Below are 21,252 nucleotides of genomic sequence, written 5' to 3' on the forward strand. Positions count from 1 at the left end.
TCTGGCCTAATGGTTAAGGTCTTAATTCTTACTCTGGCCTAATAGCTAAAGTCTTAGACTCGTACTAAGGCCTACGTCTTAACTCTTACTCTGGCCTACTGGTTAAGGTCTTACTCTGGCCTATTGGTTAAGGTCTTAACTCTTACTCTGGCCTAATAGCTAAGGTCTTAGACTCGTACCCTGGCCTAATAGCTAAGGTCTTAACTCTTACTCTGGCCTAATAGCTAAGATCTTAGACTCGTACTCTGGCCTACTGGTTAAGGTCTTAACTTTTTCTCTGGCCTAATAGCTAAGGTCCTAACTCTTACTCTGGCCTACTGGTTAATTTCTTAACTCTTACTCTGGCCTACTGGTTAAGGTCTTAAATCTTACTATGGCCTAATAGCTAAGGTCTTAGACTCGTACTCTGGCCTACTGGTTAAGGTCTTAACTCTTACTCTGGCCCACTGGTTAAGATCTTAACCCTTACTCTGGCCTAATAGCTAAGGTCTTAGACTCATACTCTTGCCTAATGGTTAAGGTCTTAACTCTTACTCTGGCCTAATAGCTAAGGTCTTAGACTTGTATTGTGGCCTACAGGTTAAGGACTTAACTTTTTCTCTGGCCTACTGGTTAAGGTCTTAACTCTTACTCTGGCCTACTGGTTAAGGTCCTAACTCTTACTCTGGCCTATTGGTTAAGGTCTTAACTCTTACTCTGGCCTAATAGCTAAGGTCTTAGACTCGTACTCTGGCCTAATGGTTAAGGTCTTAACTTTTACTCTGGCCTACTGGTTAAGGTCTTAACTCGTACTCTGGCCTAATAGCTAAGGTCTTAGACCCGTACTCTGGCCTAATGGTTAAGGTCTTAACTCTTACTCTGGCCTAATAGCTAAGGTCTTAGACTCGTAGTCTGGCCTACTGATTAAGGTCTTAACTCTTACTCTGGCCTAATAGCTAAGGTCTTAACTCTTACTCTGGCCTAATAGCTAAGGTCTTAACTCTTACTCTGGCCTACTGGTTAAGGTCTTAACCCTTACTCTGGCCTAATAGCTAAGGTCTTAGACTCGTACTATCGCCTACTGGTTAAGGTCTTAACTCTTACTCTGGCCTAATAGCTAAGGTCTTGGACTCATGCTCTGGCCTACTGGTTAAGGTCTTAACTCTTACTATGGCCTAATATCTAAGGTCTTAGCTCTTACTCTGGCCTAATAGCTAAGGTCTTAACTCTTACTCTGGCCTGTTAGCTAAGGTATTAGACTCGTACTCTGGCCTAATGCTTAAGGTCTTAACTCTTACTCCGGCCTAATAGCTAAGGTCTTAGACTCGTACTCTGGCCTAATGGTTAAGGCCTTAACTCTTACTCTGGCCTAATAGCTAAGGTCTTAACTCTTACTCTGGCCTATAGCTAGGGTCTTAGACTGGTACTCTGGCCTACTGGTTAAGGTCTTAACTCTTACTCTGGCCTAATAGCTAAGGTCTTAACTCTTACTCTGGCCTCATAGCTAAGGTCTTAGACTCGTACTCTGGCCTGATAGCTAAGGTCTTAACTCTTACTCTGGCCTAATAGCTAAGGTCTTAGACTTGTACTCTGGCCTAATGGTTAAGGTCTTAACTCTTACTCTGGCCTAATAGCTAAGGTCTTAGACTCGTACTCTGGCCTACAGGTTAAGGTCTTAACTCTTACTCTGACCTAATAGCTAAGGTCTTAACTCTTACTCTGTCCACCTGGTTAAGGTCTTAACTCTTACTCTGGCCTAATAACTAAGGTCTTAGACTTGTACTCTGGCCTAATGGTTAAGGTCTTAACTCTTACTCTGGCCTAATAGCTAAGGTCTTAACTCTTACTCTGGCCTCATAGCTAAGGTCTTAGACTCGTACTCTGGCCTACAGGTTAAGGTCTTAACTCTTACTCTGGCCTAATAGCTAAGGTCTTAGACTCGTACTCTGGCCTAATGGTTAAGGTCTTAATTCTTACTCTGGCCTAATAGCTAAAGTCTTAGACTCGTACTAAGGCCTACAGGTTAAGGTCTTAACTCTTACTCTGGCCTACTGGTTAAGGTCTTAACTCTTACTCTGGCCTATTGGTTAAGGTCTTAACTCTTACTCTGGCCTAATAGCTAAGGTCTTAGACTCGTACTCTGGCCTAATGGTTAAGGTCTTAACTCTTACTCTGGCCTACTGGTTAAGGTCTTATCTCTTACACTGGCCTAATAGCTAAGGTCTTAGACTCGTACTCTGGCCTAATGGTTAAGGTCTTAACTCGTACTCTGGCCTAATAGATAAGGTCTTAACTCTTACTCTGGCCTAATAGCTAAGGTCTTAGACTCGTACTCTGGCCTACTGGTTAAGGTCTTAACTCTTACTCTGGCCTAATAGCTAAGGTCTTAGACTCATACTCTGGCATAATAGCTAAGGTCTTAGACTCGTACACTGGCCTAATAGCTAAGGTCTTAACTCTTACTCTGGCCTCATAGCTAAGGTCTTAGACTCATACTCTGGCCTAATGTTTAAGGTCTTACCTCTTGGTGTGGCGTAATAGCTAAGGTCTTAGGCTCGTACTCTGGCCTACTGGTTAAGGTTTTAACTCTTGGTCTGGCCTAATAGCTAAAGTCTTAGACTCGTACTCTGGCCTAATGGTTACGGTCTATACTCTTACTCTGGCCTAATAGCTAAGGTCTTAACTCTTACTCTGGCCTAAATAGTTAAGGTCTCAGACTGGTACTCTGGCCTACTGGTTAAGGTCTTAACTCTTACTCTGGCCTAATAGCTAAGGTCTTAGACTCGTACTCTGGCCTAATAGCTAAGGTCTTAGACTCGTACTCTGGCCTGATAGCTAAGGTCTTAACTCTCACTCTGGCCTAATAGCTAAGGTCTGAGACTTGTACTGTGGCCTAATGGTTAAGGTCTTAACTCTTACTCTGGCCTAATAGCTAAGGTCTTAGACTCGTACTCTGGCCTACTGGTTAAGGTCTTAACTCTTACTCTGGCCGAATAGCTAAGGTCTTAACTCTTACTCTGTCCTACTGGTTAAGGTCTTAACTCTTACTCTGGCCTACTGGTTAAGGTCTTAACTCTTACTCTGGCCTAATGGCTAAGGTCTTAAACTCGTACTATGGCCTAATGGTTAAGGTCTTAACTCTTACTCTGGCCTAAAATCTAAGGTCTTAACTCTTACTCTGGCCTAATAGCTAAGGTCTTAACTCTTACTCTGGCCTGTTAGCTAAGGTATTAGACTCGTACTCTGGTCTAATGCTTAAGGTCTTTACTCTTACTCCGGCCTAATAGCTAAGGTCTTAGACTCGTACTCTGGCCTAATGGTTAAGGTCTTAACTCTTACTCTGGCCTAATAGCTAAGGTCTTAACTCTTACTCTGGCCTAAATAGTTAAGGTCTTAGACTGGTACTCTGGCCTACCGGTTAACGTCTTAACTCTTGCTCTGGCCTAATAGCTAAGGTCTTAACTCTTACTTTGGCCTGTTAGCTAAGGTATTAGACTCGTACTCTGGCCTAATGCTTAAGGTCTTAACTCTTACTCCGGCCTAATAGCTAAGGTCTTAGACTCGTACTCTGGCCTAATGGTTAAGGCCTTAACTCTTACTCTGGCCTAATAGCTAAGGTCTTAACTCTTACTCTGGCCTATAGCTAGGGTCTTAGACTGGTACTCTGGCCTACTGGTTAAGGTCTTAACTCTTACTCTGGCCTAATAGCTAAGGTCTTAACTCTTACTCTGGCCTCATAGCTAAGGTCTTAGACTCGTACTCTGGCCTGATAGCTAAGGTCTTAACTCTTACTCTGGCCTAATAGCTAAGGTCTTAGACTTGTACTCTGGCCTAATGGTTAAGGTCTTAACATTTACTCTGGCCTAATAGCTAAGGTCTTAGACTCGTACTCTGGCCTACAGGTTAAGGTCTTAACTCTTACTCTGGCCTAATAGCTAAGGTCTTAACTCTTACTCTGTCCACCTGGTTAAGGTCTTAACTCTTACTCTGGCCTAATAACTAAGGTCTTAGACTTGTACTCTGGCCTAATGGTTAAGGTCTTAACTCTTACTCTGGCCTAATAGCTAAGGTCTTAACTCTTACTCTGGCCTCATAGCTAAGGTCTTAGACTCGTACTCTGGCCTACAGGTTAAGGTCTTAACTCTTACTCTGGCCTAATAGCTAAGGTCTTAGACTCGTACTCTGGCCTAATGGTTAAGGTCTTAATTCTTACTCTGGCCTAATAGCTAAAGTCTTAGACTCGTACTAAGGCCTACAGGTTAAGGTCTTAACTCTTACTCTGGCCTACTGGTTAAGGTCTTAACTCTTACTCTGGCCTATTGGTTAAGGTCTTAACTCTTACTCTGGCCTAATAGCTAAGGTCTTAGACTCGTACTCTGGCCTAATGGTTAAGGTCTTAACTCTTACTCTGGCCTACTGGTTAAGGTCTTATCTCTTACACTGGCCTAATAGCTAAGGTCTTAGACTCGTACTCTGGCCTAATGGTTAAGGGCTTAACTCGTACTCTGGCCTAATAGATAAGGTCTTAACTCTTACTCTGGCCTAATAGCTAAGGTCTTAGACTCGTACTCTGGCCTACTGGTTAAGGTCTTAACTCTTACTCTGGCCTAATAGCTAAGGTCTTAGACTCATACTCTGGCATAATAGCTAAGGTCTTAGACTCGTACACTGGCCTAATAGCTAAGGTCTTAACTCTTACTCTGGCCTCATAGCTAAGGTCTTAGACTCATACTCTGGCCTAATGTTTAAGGTCTTACCTCTTGGTGTGGCGTAATAGCTAAGGTCTTAGGCTCGTACTCTGGCCTACTGGTTAAGGTTTTAACTCTTGGTCTGGCCTAATAGCTAAAGTCTTAGACTCGTACTCTGGCCTAATGGTTACGGTCTATACTCTTACTCTGGCCTAATAGCTAAGGTCTTAACTCTTACTCTGGCCTAAATAGTTAAGGTCTCAGACTGGTACTCTGGCCTAGTGGTTAAGGTCTTAACTCTTACTCTGGCCTAATAGCTAAGGTCTTAGACTCGTACTCTGGCCTAATAGCTAAGGTCTTAGACTCGTACTCTGGCCTGATAGCTAAGGTCTTAACTCTCACTCTGGCCTAATAGCTAAGGTCTGAGACTTGTACTGTGGCCTAATGGTTAAGGTCTTAACTCTTACTCTGGCCTAATAGCTAAGGTCTTAGACTCGTACTCTGGCCTACTGGTTAAGGTCTTAACTCTTACTCTGGCCGAATAGCTAAGGTCTTAACTCTTACTCTGTCCTACTGGTTAAGGTCTTAACTCTTACTCTGGCCTACTGGTTAAGGTCTTAACTCTTACTCTGGCCTAATGGCTAAGGTCTTAAACTCGTACTATGGCCTAATGGTTAAGGTCTTAACTCTTACTCTGGTTTAAAATCTAAGGTCTTAACTCTTACTCTGGCCTAATAGCTAAGGTCTTAACTCTTACTCTGGCCTGTTAGCTAAGGTATTAGACTCGTACTCTGGTCTAATGCTTAAGGTCTTTACTCTTACTCCGGCCTAATAGCTAAGGTCATAGACTCGTACTCTGGCCTAATGGTTAAGGTCTTAACTCTTACTCTGGCCTAATAGCTAAGGTCTTAACTCTTACTCTGGCCTAAATAGTTAAGGTCTTAGACTGGTACTCTGGCCTACCGGTTAACGTCTTAACTCTTGCTCTGGCCTAATAGCTAAGGTCTTAGACTCGTACTCTGGCCTAATAGCTAAGGTCTGAGACTCGTACTCTGGCCTGATAGCTAAGGTCTTAACTCTTACTCTGGCCTAATAGCTAAGGTCTTAGACTTGTACTCTGGCCTAATGGTTAAGGTCTTAACTCTTACTCTGGCTTAATAGCTAAGGTCTTAGACTCGTACTCTGGCCTACAGGTTAAGGTCTTAACTCTTACTCTGGCCTAATAGCTAAGGTCTTAACTCTTACTCTGTCCTCCTGGTTAAGGACTCAACTCTTACTCTGGCCTAATAACTAAGGTCTTAGACTCATACTCTGGCCTAACGGTTAAGGTCTTAACTCTTACTCTGGCCTAATAGCTAAGGTCTTAACTCTTACTCTGGCCTACTGGTTAAGGTCTTAACTCTTACTCTGGCCGAATAGCTAAGGTCTTAACTCTTACTCTGTCCTACTGTTTAAGGTCTTAACTCTTACTCTGGCCTACTGGTTAAGGTCTTAACTCTTACTCTGGCCTAATGGCTAAGGTCTTAAACTCGTACTATGGCCTAATGGTTAAGGTCTTAACTCTTACTCTGGCCTAAAATCTAATGTCTTAACTCTTACTCTGGCCTAATAGCTAAGGTCTTAACTCTTACTCTGGCCTGTTAGCTAAGGTATTAGACTCGTACTCTGGTCTAATGCTTAAGGTCTTTACTCTTACTCCGGCCTAATAGCTAAGGTCTTAGACTCGTACTCTGGCCTAATGGTTAAGGTCTTAACTCTTACTCTGGCCTAATAGCTAAGGTCTTAACTCTTACTCTGGCCTAAATAGTTAAGGTCTTAGACTGGTACTCTGGCCTACCGGTTAACGTCTTAACTCTTGCTCTGGCCTAATAGCTAAGGTCTTAGACTGGTACTCTGGCCTAATAGCTAAGGTCTGAGACTCGTACTCTGGCCTGATAGCTAAGGTCTTAACTCTTACTCTGGCCTAATAGCTAAGGTCTTAGACTTGTACTCTGGCCTAATGGTTAAGGTCTTAACTCTTACTCTGGCTTAATAGCTAAGGTCTTAGACTCGTACTCTGGCCTACAGGTTAAGGTCTTAACACTTACTCTGGCCTAATAGCTAAGGTCTTAACTCTTACTCTGTCCTCCTGGTTAAGGACTCAACTCTTACTCTGGCCTAATAACTAAGGTCTTAGACTCATACTCTGGCCTAACGGTTAAGGTCTTAACTCTTACTCTGGCCTAATAGCTAAGGTTTAACTCTTACTCTGGCCTTATAGCTAAGGTCTTAGACTCGTACTCTGGCCTACAGGTTAAGGTCTTAACTCTTACTCTGGCCTAATAGCTAAGGTCTTAGACTTGTACTATGGCCTACAGGTTAAGGTCTTAACTCTTACTCTGGCCTAATAGCTAAGGTCTTAGACTCATACTCTGGCCTTATGGTTAAGGTCTTAACTCTTACTCTGGCCTAATAGCTAAGGTCTTAGACTTGTATTGTGGCCTACAGGTTAAGGACTTAACTTTTTCTCTGGCCTACTGGTTAAGGTCTTAACTCTTACTCTGGCCTACTGGTTAAGGTCCTAACTCTTACTCTGGCCTATTGGTTAAGGTCTTAATTCTTACTCTGGCCTAATAGCTAAGGTCTTAGACTCGTACTCTGGCCTAATGGTTAAGGTCTTAACTTTTACTCTGGCCTACTGGTTAAGGTCTTAACTCGTACTCTGGCCTAATAGCTAAGGTCTTAGACTCGTACTCTGGCCTAATGGTTAAGGTCTTAACTCTTACTCTGGCCTAATAGCTAAGGTCTTAGACTCGTAGTCTGGCCTACTGATTAAGGTCTTAACTCTTACTCTGGCCTAATAGCTAAGGTCTTAACTCTTACTCTGGCCTAATAGCTAAGGTCTTAACTCTTACTCTGGCCTACTGGTTAAGGTCTTAACCCTTACTCTGGCCTACTGGTTAAGGTCTTAACTCTTGCTATGGCCTAATATCTAAGGTCTTAGCTCTTACTCTGGCCTAATAGCTAAGGTCTTAACGCTTACTCTGGCCTGTTAGCTAAGGTATTAGACTCGTACTCTGGCCTAATGCTTAAGGTCTTAACTCTTACTCTGGCCTAATAGCTAAGGTCTTAACTCTTACTCTGTCCTCCTGGTTAAGGTCTTAACTCTTACTCTGGCCTAATAACTAAGGTCTTAGACTCATACTCTGGCCTAATGGTTAAGGTCTTAACTCTTACTCTGGCCTAATAGCTAAGGTCTTAACTCTTACTCTGGCCTTATAGCTAAGGTCTTAGACTCGTACTCTGGCCTACAGGTTAAGGTCTTAACTCTTACTCTGGCCTAATAGCTAAGGTCTTAGACTTGTACTATGGCCTACAGGTTAAGGTCTTAACTCTTACTCTGGCCTAATAGCTAAGGTCTTAACTCTTACTCTGGCCTGTTAGCTAAGGTATTAGACTCCTACTCTGGTCTAATGCTTAAGGTCTTTACTCTTACTCTGGCCTAATAGCTAAGGTCTTAGACTCGTACTCTGGCCTAATGGTTAAGGTCTTAACTCTTACTCTGGCCTAATGGCTAAGGTCTTAGACTCGTACTATGGCCTAATGGTTAAGGTCTTAACTCTTACTCTGGCCTAATATCTAAGGTCTTAACTCTTACTCTGGCCTAATAGCTAAGGTCTTAACTCTTACTCTGGCCTGTTAGCTAAGGTATTAGACTCCTACTCTGGTCTAATGCTTAAGGTCTTTACTCTTACTCTGGCCTAATAGCTAAGGTCTTAGACTCGTACTCTGGCCTAATGGTTAAGGTCTTAACTCTTACTCTGGCCTAATAGCTAAGGTCTTAGACTCGTACTCTGGCCTAATAGCTAAGGTCTGAGACTCGTACTCTGGCCTGATAGCTAAGGTCTTAACTCTTACTCTGGCCTAATAGCTAAGGTCTTAGACTTGTACTCTGGCCTAATGGTTAAGGTCTTAACTCTTACTCTGGCTTAATAGCTAAGGTCTTAGACTCGTACTCTGGCCTACAGGTTACGGTCTTAACTCTTACTCTGGCCTAATAGCTAAGGTCTTAACTCTTACTCTGTCCTCCTGGTTAAGGACTCAACTCTTACTCTGGTCTAATAACTAAGGTCTTAGACTCATACTCTGGCCTAATGGTTAAGGTCTTAACTCTTACTCTGGCCTAATAGCTAAGGTCTTAACTCTTACTCTGGCCTAATAGCTAAGGTCTTAGACTCGTACTCTGGTCTACAGGTTAAGGTCTTAACTCTTACTCTGGCCTAATAGCTAAGGTCTTAGACTTGTACTATGGCCTACAGGTTAAGGTCTTAACTCTTACTCTGGCCTAATAGCTAAGGTCTTAGACTCATACTCTGGCCTTATGGTTAAGGTCTTAACTCTTACTCTGGCCTAAATAGTTAAGGTCTTAGACTGGTACTCTGGCCTACCGGTTAAGGTCTTAACGCTTGCTCTGGCCTAATAGCTAAGGTCTTAGACTCGTACTCTGGCCTAATAGCTAAGGTCTGAGACTCGTACTCTGGCCTGATAGCTAAGGTCTTAACTCTTACTCTGGCCTAATAGCTAAGGTCTTAGACTTGTACTCTGGCCTAATGGTTAAGGTCTTAACTCTTACTCTGGCTTAATAGCTAAGGTCTTAGACTCGTACTCTGGCCTACAGGTTACGGTCTTAACTCTTACTCTGGCCTAATAGCTAAGGTCTTAACTCTTACTCTGTCCTCCTGGTTAAGGACTCAACTCTTACTCTGGTCTAATAACTAAGGTCTTAGACTCATACTCTGGCCTAATGGTTAAGGTCTTAACTCTTACTCTGGCCTAATAGCTAAGGTCTTAACTCTTACTCTGGCCTAATAGCTAAGGTCTTAGACTCGTACTCTGGTCTACAGGTTAAGGTCTTAACTCTTACTCTGGCCTAATAGCTAAGGTCTTAGACTTGTACTATGGCCTACAGGTTAAGGTCTTAACTCTTACTCTGGCCTAATAGCTAAGGTCTTAGACTCATACTCTGGCCTTATGGTTAAGGTCTTAACTCTTACTCTGGCCTAATAGCTAAGGTCTTAACTCTTACTCTGGCCTAATAGCTAAGGTCTTAGACTCGTACTCTGGTCTACAGGTTAAGGTCTTAACTCTTACTCTGGCCTAATAGCTAAGGTCTTAGACTTGTACTATGGCCTACAGGTTAAGGTCTTAACTCTTACTCTGGCCTAATAGCTAAAGTCTTAGACTCGTACTCTGGCCTAATGGTTGAGGTCTATACTCTGACTCTGGCCTAATAGCTAAGGTCTTAACTCTTACTCTGGCCTAAATAGTTAAGGTCTTAGACTGGTACTCTGGCCTACTGGTTAAGGTCTTAACTCTTACTCTGGCCTAATAGCTAAGGTCTTAGACTCGTACTCTGGCCTAATAGCTAAGGTCTTAGACTCGTACTCTGGCCTGATAGCTAAGGTCTTAACTCTCACTCTGGCCTAATAGCTAAGGTCTGAGACTTGTACTGTGGCCTAATGGTTAAGGTCTTAACTCTTACTCTGGCCTAATATCTAAGGTCTTAGACTTGTACTCTGGCCTACTGGTTAAGGTCTTAACTCTTACTCTGGCCAAATAGCTAAGGTCTTAACTCTTACTCTGTCCTACTGGTTAAGGTCTTAACTCTTACTCTGGCCTACTGGTTAAGGTCTTAACTCTTACTCTGGCCTAATGGCTAAGGTCTTAGACTCATACTCTGGCCTTATGGTTAAGGTCTTAACTCTTACTCTGGCCTAAATAGTTAAGGTCTTAGACTGGTACTCTGGCCTAATAGCTAAGGTCTGAGACTCGTACTCTGGCCTGATAGCTAAGGTCTTAACTCTTACTCTGGCCTAATAGCTAAGGTCTTAGACTTGTACTCTGGCCTAATGGTTAAGGTCTTAACTCTTACTCTGGCTTAATAGCTAAGGTCTTAGACTCGTACTCTGGCCTACAGGTTACGGTCTTAACTCTTACTCTGGCCTAATAGCTAAGGTCTTAACTCTTACTCTGTCCTCCTGGTTAAGGACTCAACTCTTACTCTGGTCTAATAACTAAGGTCTTAGACTCATACTCTGGCCTAATGGTTAAGGTCTTAACTCTTACTCTGGCCTAATAGCTAAGGTCTTAACTCTTACTCTGGCCTAATAGCTAAGGTCTTAGACTCGTACTCTGGTCTACAGGTTAAGGTCTTAACTCTTACTCTGGCCTAATAGCTAAGGTCTTAGACTTGTACTATGGCCTACAGGTTAAGGTCTTAACTCTTACTCTGGCCTAATAGCTAAGGTCTTAGACTCATACTCTGGCCTTATGGTTAAGGTCTTAACTCTTACTCTGGCCTAATAGCTAAGGTCTTAACTCTTACTCTGGCCTAATAGCTAAGGTCTTAGACTCGTACTCTGGTCTACAGGTTAAGGTCTTAACTCTTACTCTGGCCTAATAGCTAAGGTCTTAGACTTGTACTATGGCCTACAGGTTAAGGTCTTAACTCTTACTCTGGCCTAATAGCTAAAGTCTTAGACTCGTACTCTGGCCTAATGGTTAAGGTCTATACTCTGACTCTGGCCTAATAGCTAAGGTCTTAACTCTTACTCTGGCCTAAATAGTTAAGGTCTTAGACTGGTACTCTGGCCTACTGGTTAAGGTCTTAACTCTTACTCTGGCCTAATAGCTAAGGTCTTAGACTCGTACTCTGGCCTAATAGCTAAGGTCTTAGACTCGTACTCTGGCCTGATAGCTAAGGTCTTAACTCTCACTCTGGCCTAATAGCTAAGGTCTGAGACTTGTACTGTGGCCTAATGGTTAAGGTCTTAACTCTTACTCTGGCCTAATATCTAAGGTCTTAGACTTGTACTCTGGCCTACTGGTTAAGGTCTTAACTCTTACTCTGGCCAAATAGCTAAGGTCTTAACTCTTACTCTGTCCTACTGGTTAAGGTCTTAACTCTTACTCTGGCCTACTGGTTAAGGTCTTAACTCTTACTCTGGCCTAATGGCTAAGGTCTTAGACTCGTACTATGGCCTAATGGTTAAGGTCTTAACTCTTACTCTGGCCTAATATCTAAGGTCTTAACTCTTACTCTGGCCTAATAGCTAAGGTCTTAACTCTTACTCTGGCCTGTTAGCTAAGGTATTAGACTCCTACTCTGGTCTAATGCTTAAGGTCTTTACTCTTACTCTGGCCTAATAGCTAAGGTCTTAGACTCGTACTCTGGCCTAATGGTTAAGGTCTTAACTCTTACTCTGGCCTAATAGCTAAGGTCTTAACTCTTACTCTGGCCTAAATAGTTAAGGTCTTAGACTGGTACTCTGGCCTACCGGTTAAGGTCTTAACTCTTGCTCTGGCCTAATAGCTAAGGTCTTAGACTCGTACTCTGGCCTAATAGCTAAGGTCTGAGACTCGTACTCTGGCCTGATAGCTAAGGTCTTAACTCTTACTCTGGCCTAATAGCTAAGGTCTTAGACTTGTACTCTGGCCTAATGGTTAAGGTCTTAACTCTTACTCTGGCTTAATAGCTAAGGTCTTAGACTCGTACTCTGGCCTACAGGTTACGGTCTTAACTCTTACTCTGGCCTAATAGCTAAGGTCTTAACTCTTACTCTGTCCTCCTGGTTAAGGACTCAACTCTTACTCTGGTCTAATAACTAAGGTCTTAGACTCATACTCTGGCCTAATGGTTAAGGTCTTAACTCTTACTCTGGCCTAATAGCTAAGGTCTTAACTCTTACTCTGGCCTAATAGCTAAGGTCTTAGACTCGTACTCTGGTCTACAGGTTAAGGTCTTAACTCTTACTCTGGCCTAATAGCTAAGGTCTTAGACTTGTACTATGGCCTACAGGTTAAGGTCTTAACTCTTACTCTGGCCTAATAGCTAAGGTCTTAGACTCATACTCTGGCCTTATGGTTAAGGTCTTAACTCTTACTCTGGCCTAATAGCTAAGGTCTTAGACTTGTATTGTGGCCTACAGGTTAAGGACTTAACTTTTTCTCTGGCCTACTGGTTAAGGTCTTAACTCTTACTCTGGCCTACTGGTTAAGGTCCTAACTCTTACTCTGGCCTATTGGTTAAGGTCTTAACTCTTACTCTGGCCTAATAGCTAAGGTCTTAGACTCGTTCTCTGGCCTAATGGTTAAGGTCTTAACTCTTACTCTGGCCTACTGGTTAAGGTCTTATCTCTTACACTGGCATAATAGCTAAGGTCTTAGACTCGTACTCTGGCCTAATGGTTAAGGTCTTAACTCTTACTCTGGCCTATTGGTTAAGGTCTTAACTTTTACTCTGGCCTACTGGTTAAGGTCTTAACTCGTACTCTGGCCTAATAGCTAAGGTCTTAGACTCGTACTCTGGCCTAATGGTTAAGGTCTGAACTCTTACTCTGGCCTAATAGCTAAGGTCTTAGACTCGTAGTCTGGCCTACTGATTAAGGTCTTAACTCTTACTCTGGCCTAATAGCTAAGGTCTTAACTCTTACTCTGGCCTAATAGCTAAGGTCTTAACTCTTACTCTGGCCTACTGGTTAAGGTCTTAACCCTTACTCTGGCCTAATAGCTAAGGTCTTAGACTCGTACTATGGCCTACTGGTTAAGGTCTTAACTCTTACTCTGGCCTAATAGCTAAGGTCTTGGACTCGTGCTCTGGCCTACTGGTTAAGGTCTTAACTCTTACTATGGCCTAATATCTAAGGTCTTAGCTCTTACTCTGGCCTAATAGCTAAGGTCTTAACTCTTACTCTGGCCTGTTAGCTAAGGTATTAGACTCGTACTCTGGCCTAATGCTTAAGGTCTTAACTCTTACTCCGGCCTAATAGCTAAGGTCTTAGACTCGTACTCTGGCCTAATGGTTAAGGCCTTAACTCTTACTCTGGCCTAATAGCTAAGGTCTTAACTCTTACTCTGGCCTATAGCTAGGGTCTTAGACTGGTACTCTGGCCTACTGGTTAAGGTCTTACCTCTTGCTCTAGCCTAATAGCTAAGGTCTTAGACTCGTACTCTGGCCTAATAGCTAAGGTCTGAGACTCGTACTCTGGCCTGATAGCTAAGGTCTTAACTCTTACTCTGGCCTAATAGCTAAGGTCTTAGACTTGTACTCTGGCCTAATGGTTAAGGTCTTAACTCTTACTCTGGCCTAATAGCTAAGGTCTTAGACTCGTACTCTGGCCTACAGGTTAAGGTCTTAACTCTTACTCTGGCCTAATAGCTAAGGTCTTAACTCTTACTCTGTCCTCCTGGTTAAGGTCTTAACTCTTACTCTGGCCTAATAACTAAGGTCTTAGACTCATACTCTGGCCTAATGGTTAAGGTCTTAACTCTTACTCTGGCCTAATAGCTAAGGTCTTAACTCTTACTCTGGCCTCATAGCTAAGGTCTTAGACTCGTACTCTGGCCTACAGGTTAAGGTCTTAACTCTTACTCTGGCCTAATAGCTAAGGTCTTAGACTCGTACTCTGGCCTAATGGTTAAGGTCTTAATTCTTACTCTGGCCTAATAGCTAAAGTCTTAGACTCGTACTAAGGCCTACAGGTTAAGGTCTTAACTCTTACTCTGGCCTACTGGTTAAGGTCTTAACTCTTACTCTGGCCTATTGGTTAAGGTCTTAACTCTTACTCTGGCCTAATAGCTAAGGTCTTAGACTCGTACTCTGGCCTAATGGTTAAGGTCTTAACTCTTACTCTGGCCTACTGGTTAAGGTCTTATCTCTTACACTGGCCTAATAGCTAAGGTCTTAGACTCGTACTCTGGCCTAATGGTTAAGGTCTTAACTCGTACTCTGGCCTAATAGCTAAGGTCTTAACTCTTACTCTGGCCTAAATAGTTAAGGTCTTAGACTGGTACTCTGGCCTACTGGTTAAGGTCTTAACTCTTACTCTGGCCTAATAGCTAAGGTCTTAGACTCATACTCTGGCATAATAGCTAAGGTCTTAGACTCGTACACTGGCCTAATAGCTAAGGTCTTAACTCTTACTCTGGCCTCATAGCTAAGGTCTTAGACTCATACTCTGGCCTAATGGTTAAGGTCTTACCTCTTGGTGTGGCGTAATAGCTAAGGTCTTAGACTCGTACTCTGGCCTACTGGTTAAGGTTTTAACTCTTGGTCTGGCCTAATAGCTAATGTCTTAGACTCGTACTCTGGCCTAATGGTTAAGGTCTATACTCTGACTCTGGCCTAATAGCTAAGGTCTTAACTCTTACTCTGGCCTAAATAGTTAAGGTCTTAGACTGGTACTCTGGCCTACTGGTTAAGGTCTTAACTCTTACTCTGGCCTAATAGCTAAGGTCTTAGACTCGTACTCTGGCCTAATAGCTAAGGTCTTAGACTCGTACTCTGGCCTGATAGATAAGGTCTTAACTCTCACTCTGGCCTAATAGCTAAGGTCTGAGGCTTGTACTGTGGCCTAATGGTTAAGGTCTTAACTCTTACTCTGGCCTAATAGCTAAGTTCTTAGACTCGTACTCTGGCCTACTGGTTAAGGTCTTAACTCTTACTCTGGCCGAATAGCTAAGGTCTTAACTCTTACTCTGTCCTACTGGTTAAGGTCTTAACTCTTACTCTGGCCTACTGGTTAAGGTCTTAACTCTTACTCTGGCCTAATGGCTAAGGTCTTAGACTCGTACTATGGCCTAATGGTTAAGGTCTTAACTCTTACTCTGGCCTAATATCTAAGGTCTTAACTCTTACTCTGGCCTAATAGCTAAGGTCTTAACTCTTACTCTGGCCTGTTAGCTAAGGTCTTAGACTCGTACTCTGGTCTAATGCTTAAGGTCTTTACTCTTACTCCGGCCTAATAGCTAAGGTCTTAGACTCGTACTCTGGCCTAATGGTTAAGGTCTTAACTCTTACTCTGGCCTAATAGCTAAGGTCTTAACTCTTACTCTGGCCTCATAGCTAAGGTCTTAGACTCATACTCTGGCCTAATGGTTAAGGTCTTAACTCTTGGTGTGGCCTAATAGCTAAGGTCTTAGACTCGTACTCTGGCCTACTGGTTAAGGTTTTAACTCTTGGTCTGGCCTAATAGCTAAAGTCTTAGACTCGTACTCTGGCCTAATGGTTAAGGTCTTAACTCTTGGTGTGGCCTAATAGTTAAGGTCTTAGACTCGTACTCTGGCCTACTGGTTAAGGTTTTAACTCTTGGTCTGGCCTAATAGCTAAAGTCTTAGACTCGTACTCTGGCCTAATGGTTAAGGTCTTAACTCTTACTCTGGCCTAATAGCTAAGGTCTTAACTCTTACTCTGGCCTAAATAGTTAAGGTCTTAGACTGGTACTCTGGCCTACCGGTTAAGGTCTTAACTCTTGCTCTGGCCTAATAGCTAAGGTCTTAGACTCGTACTCTGGCCTAATAGCTAAGGTCTGAGACTCGTACTCTGGCCTGATAGCTAAGGTCTTAACTCTTACTCTGGCCTAATAGCTAAGGTCTTAGACTTGTACTCTGGCCTAATGGTTAAGGTCTTAACTATTACACTGGCTTAATAGCTAAGGTCTTAGACTCGTACTCTGGCCTACAGGTTAAGGTCTTAACTCTTACTCTGGCCTAATAGCTAAGGTCTTAACTCTTACTCTGTCCTCCTGGTTAAGGACTCAACTCTTACTCTGGCCTAATAACTAAGGTCTTAGACTCATACTCTGGCCTAATGGTTAAGGTCTTAGACTCGTACTATGGCCTACAGGTTAAGGTCTTAACTCTTACTCTGGCCTACTGGTTAAGGCCTTAACTCTTACTCTGGCCTACTGGTTAAGGTCTTAACTCTTACTCTGGCCTATTGGTTAAGGTCTTAACTCTTACTCTGGCCTAATAGCTAAGGTCTTAGACTCGTACTCTGGCCTAATGGTTAAGGTCTTAACTCTTACTCTGGCCTACTGGTTAAGGTCTTATCTCTTACACTGGCCTAATAGCTAAGGTCTTAGACTCGTACTCTGGCCTAATGGTTAATGGCTTAACTCGTACTCTGGCCTAATAGATAAGGTCTTAACTCTTACTCTGGCTTAATAGCTAAGGTCTTAGACTCGTACTCTGGCCTACTGGTTAAGGTCTTAACTCTTACTCTGGCCTAATAGCTAAGGTCTTAGACTCATACTCTGGCATAATAGCTAAGGTCTTAGACTCGTACACTGGCCTAATAGCTAAGGTCTTAACTCTTACTCTGGCCTCATAGCTAAGGTCTTAGACTCATACTCTGGCCTAATGTTTAAGGTCTTACCTCTTGGTGTGGCGTAATAGCTAAGGTCTTAGGCTCGTACTCTGGCCTACTGGTTAAGGTTTTAACTCTTGGTCTGGCCTAATAGCTAAAGTCTTAGACTCGTACTCTGGCCTAATGGTTACGGTCTATACTCTTACTCTGGCCTAATAGCTAAGGTCTTAACTCTTACTCTGGCCTAAATAGTTAAGGTCTCAGACTGGTACTCTGGCCTAGTGGTTAAGGTCTTAACTCTTACTCTGGCCTAATAGCTAAGGTCTTAGACTCGTACTCTGGCCTAATAGCTAAGGTCTTAGACTCGTACTCTGGCCTGATAGCTAAGGTCTTAACTCTCACTCTGGCCTAATAGCTAAGGTCTGAGACTTGTACTGTGGCCTAATGGTTAAGGTCTTAACTCTTACTCTGGCCTAATAGCTAAGGTCTTAGACTCGTACTCTGGCCTACTGGTTAAGGTCTTAACTCTTACTCTGGCCGAATAGCTAAGGTCTTAACTCTTACTCTGTCCTACTGGTTAAGGTCTTAACTCTTACTCTGGCCTACTGGTTAAGGTCTTAACTCTTACTCTGGCCTAATGGCTAAGGTCTTAAACTCGTACTATGGCCTAAAATCTAAGGTCTTAACTCTTACTCTGGCCTAATAGCTAAGGTCTTAACTCTTACTCTGGCCTGTTAGCTAAGGTATTAGACTCGTACTCTGGTCTAATGCTTAAGGTCTTTACTCTTACTCCGGCCTAATAGCTAAGGTCTTAGACTCGTACTCTGGCCTAATGGTTAAGGTCTTAACTCTTACTCTGGCCTAATAGCTAAGGTCTTAACTCTTACTCTGGCCTAAATAGTTAAGGTCTTAGACTGGTACTCTGGCCTACCGGTTAACGTCTTAACTCTTGCTCTGGCCTAATAGCTAAGGTCTTAGACTCGTACTCTGGCCTAATAGCTAAGGTCTGAGACTCTTACTCTGGCCTGATAGCTAAGGTCTTAACTCTTACTCTGGCCTAATAGCTAAGGTCTTAGACTTGTACTCTGGCCTAATGGTTAAGGTCTTAACTCTTACTCTGGCTTAATAGCTAAGGTCTTAGACTCGTACTCTGGCCTACAGGTTAAGGTCTTAACTCTTACTCTGGCCTAATAGCTAAGGTCTTAACTCTTACTCTGTCCTCCTGGTTAAGGACTCAACTCTTACTCTGGCCTAATAACTAAGGTCTTAGACTCATACTCTGGCCTAACGGTTAAGGTCTTAACTCTTACTCTGGCCTAATAGCTAAGGTCTTAACTCTTACTCTGGCCTACTGGTTAAGGTCTTAACTCTTACTCTGGCCGAATAGCTAAGGTCTTAACTCTTACTCTGTCCTACTGTTTAAGGTCTTAACTCTTACTCTGGCCTACTGGTTAAGGTCTTAACTCTTACTCTGGCCTAATGGCTAAGGTCTTAAACTCGTACTATGGCCTAATGGTTAAGGTCTTAACTCTTACTCTGGCCTAAAATCTAAGGTCTTAACTCTTACTCTGGCCTAATAGCTAAGGTCTTAACTCTTACTCTGGCCTGTTAGCTAAGGTATTAGACTCGTACTCTGGTCTAATGCTTAAGGTCTTTACTCTTACTCCGGCCTAATAGCTAAGGTCTTAGACTCGTACTCTGGCCTAATGGTTAAGGTCTTAACTCTTACTCTGGCCTAATAGCTAAGGTCTTAACTCTTACTCTGGCCTAAATAGTTAAGGTCTTAGACTGGTACTCTGGCCTACCGGTTAACGTCTTAACTCTTGCTCTGGCCTAATAGCTAAGGTCTTAGACTGGTACTCTGGCCTAATAGCTAAGGTCTGAGACTCGTACTCTGGCCTGATAGCTAAGGTCTTAACTCTTACTCTGGCCTAATAGCTAAGGTCTTAGACTTGTACTCTGGCCTAATGGTCAGGTTAAGGTCTTAACTCTTACTCTGGCTTAATAGCTAAGGTCTTAGACTCGTACTCTGGCCTACAGGTTAAGGTCTTAACTCTTACTCTGGCCTAATAGCTAAGGTCTTAACTCTTACTCTGTCCTCCTGGTTAAGGACTCAACTCTTACTCTGGCCTAATAACTAAGGTCTTAGACTCATACTCTGGCCTAACGGTTAAGGTCTTAACTCTTACTCTGGCCTAATAGCTAAGGTCTTAACTCTTACTCTGGCCTTATAGCTAAGGTCTTAGACTCGTACTCTGGCCTACAGGTTAAGGTCTTAACTCTTACTCTGGCCTAATAGCTAAGGTCTTAGACTTGTACTATGGCCTACAGGTTAAGGTCTTAACTCTTACTCTGGCCTAATAGCTAAGGTCTTAGACTCATACTCTGGCCTTATGGTTAAGGTCTTAACTCTTACTCTGGCCTAATAGCTAAGGTCTTAGACTTGTATTGTGGCCTACAGGTTAAGGACTTAACTTTTTCTCTGGCCTACTGGTTAAGGTCTTAACTCTTACTCTGGCCTACTGGTTAAGGTCCTAACTCTTACTCTGGCCTATTGGTTAAGGTCTTAATTCTTACTCTGGCCTAATAGCTAAGGTCTTAGACTCGTACTCTGGCCTAATGGTTAAGGTCTTAACTTTTACTCTGGCCTACTGGTTAAGGTCTTAACTCGTACTCTGGCCTAATAGCTAAGGTCTTAGACTCGTACTCTGGCCTAATGGTTAAGGTCTTAACTCTTACTCTGGCCTAATAGCTAAGGTCTTAGACTCGTAGTCTGGCCTACTGATTAAGGTCTTAACTCTTACTCTGGCCTAATAGCTAAGGTCTTAACTCTTACTCTGGCCTAATAGCTAAGGTCTTAACTCTTACTCTGGCCTACTGGTTAAGGTCTTAACCCTTACTCTGGCCTACTGGTTAAGGTCTTAACTCTTACTATGGCCTAATATCTAAGGTCTTAGCTCTTACTCTGGCCTAATAGCTAAGGTCTTAACGCTTACTCTGGCCTGTTAGCTAAGGTATTAGACTCGTACTCTGGCCTAATGCTTAAGGTCTTAACTCTTACTCTGGCCTAATAGCTAAGGTCTTAACTCTTACTCTGTCCTCCTGGTTAAGGTCTTAACTCTTACTCTGGCCTAATAACTAAGGTCTTAGACTCATACTCTGGCCTAATGGTTAAGGTCTTAACTCTTACTCTGGCCTAATAGCAAAGGTCTTAACTCTTACTCTGGCCTTATAGCTAAGGTCTTAGACTCGTACTCTGGCCTACAGGTTAAGGTCTTAACTCTTACTCTGGCCTAATAGCTAAGGTCTTAGACTTGTACTATGGCCTACAGGTTAAGGTCTTAACTCTTACTCTGGCCTAATAGCTAAGGTCTTAGACTCATACTCTGGCCTTATGGTTAAGGTCTTAACTCTTACTCTGGCCTAATAGCTAAGGTCTTAGACTTGTATTGTGGCCTACAGGTTAAGGACTTAACTTTTTCTCTGGCCTACTGGTTAAGGTCTTAACTCTTACTCTGGCCTACTGGTTAAGGTCCTAACTCTTACTCTGGCCTATTGGCTAAGGTCTTAACTCTTACTCTGGCCTAATAGCTAAGGTCTTAGACTCGTACTCTGGCCTAATGGTTAAGGTCTTAACTTTTACTCTGGCCTACTGGTTAAGGTCTTAACTCGTACTCTGGCCTAATAGCTAAGGTCTTAGACTCGTACTCTGGCCTAATGGTTAAGGTCTTAACTCTTACTCTGGCCTAATAGCTAAGGTCTTAGACTCGTAGTCTGGCCTACTGATTAAGGTCTTAACTCTTACTCTGGCCTAATAGCTAAGGTCTTAACTCTTACTCTGGCCTAATAGCTAAGGTCTTAACTCTTACTCTGGCCTACTGGTTAAGGTCTTAACCCTTACTCTGGCCTAATAGCTAAGGTCTTAGTCTCGTACTATGGCCTACTGGTTAAGGTCTTAACTCTTACTCTGGCCTAATAGCTAAGGTCTTGGACTCGTGCTCTGGCCTACTGGTTAAGGTCTTAACTCTTACTATGGCCTAATATCTAAGGTCTTAGCTCTTACTCTGGCCTAATAGCTAAGGTCTTAACTCTTACTCTGGCCTGTTAGCTAAGGTATTAGACTCGTACTCTTGCCTAATGCTTAAGGTCTTAACTCTTACTCCGGCCTAATAGCTAAGGTCTTAGACTCGTACTCTGGCCTAATGGTTAAGGCCTTAACTCTTACTCTGGCCTAATAGCTAAGGTCTTAACTCTTACTCTGGCCTATAGCTAGGGTCTTAGACTGGTACTCTGGCCTACTGGTTAAGGTCTTACCTCTTGCTCTAGCCTAATAGCTAAGGTCTTAGACTCGTACTCTGGCCTAATAGCTAAGGTCTGAGACTCGTACTCTGGCCTGATAGCTAAGGTCTTAACTCTTACTCTGGCCTAATAGCTAAGGTCTTAGACTTGTACTCTGGCCTA

Source organism: Triturus cristatus, chromosome 7, assembly GCF_964204655.1.
Source record: "Triturus cristatus chromosome 7, aTriCri1.1, whole genome shotgun sequence".
NCBI lineage: Eukaryota > Metazoa > Chordata > Amphibia > Caudata > Salamandridae > Triturus > Triturus cristatus.